This window comes from Mizuhopecten yessoensis, unplaced genomic scaffold (genome assembly GCF_002113885.1).
Source record: "Mizuhopecten yessoensis strain PY_sf001 unplaced genomic scaffold, ASM211388v2 scaffold5197, whole genome shotgun sequence".
Lineage (NCBI taxonomy): Eukaryota > Metazoa > Mollusca > Bivalvia > Pectinida > Pectinidae > Mizuhopecten > Mizuhopecten yessoensis.
In genome coordinates, this window is record NW_018405928.1 from 9,442 (window position 1) to 10,224 (window position 783).

Here is a 783-nt window from a genome sequence, read left to right on the forward strand (position 1 = left end):
AAAACTTTCCCAAACTCTTTCCTCGACGCTGTCCTCATTTTTAGGAACTGCTCCTTGATCACCTCCACTTCATTTTATGCGTTAACCACATCAACCCTGCCTCCCTGGAGGGATTTACTTAGTCCTTTGGTATACCCGAACACGTGCCACGCTGTTTGGAATGCCGCGATAAATGTTGAAGAACGAAGATGATGTAGGCGTCCTTGGGCTTCTGTTCTGGACTTGGCATCCCATGTCCTAATGCCCTTATTCAATGCGATTGTTTCCAAGCATGCAAGCAGCGGTTCATACAACATATCAAAATCGTCGAAGGCAGTATGCCGTCCAACCCATCTTGTTTCACAAAGCGGTTTTATTTTTTTCTTTGCAATTAGTAACTTTGGATCGTTGGGTGCAGGCGTTTTTTCACAACTTCCTCTTCGACACTTTCTTCATCAGTATCATCACTGTCTTCTGCCATAGGATCAAGGCCTAATGGCGCCATATTACCACTATCAAACGAATCTACCGCGTGGACTTTTGCACGATCCTCCTCAGTATTAATGATGTTTTGCTCCAAAGTCCGCTTCCGTTTAGGTGAGTATTTAAAGAAGATTCCTACAGACTCTAACGCATTCACTATCCTGTGGATTTCTGATACTTTGCAGGCATGAGACAGTGCGAGATTTAACTCGTGACTTGCAGAATGGTAATAGCACGCTCTTGATGAGATTTTCTGGAATTTTTTTGCACAACTATTTTGACACCCTGCCATGTTTTCAGCCCCATCGTAAGTTTGTGCAC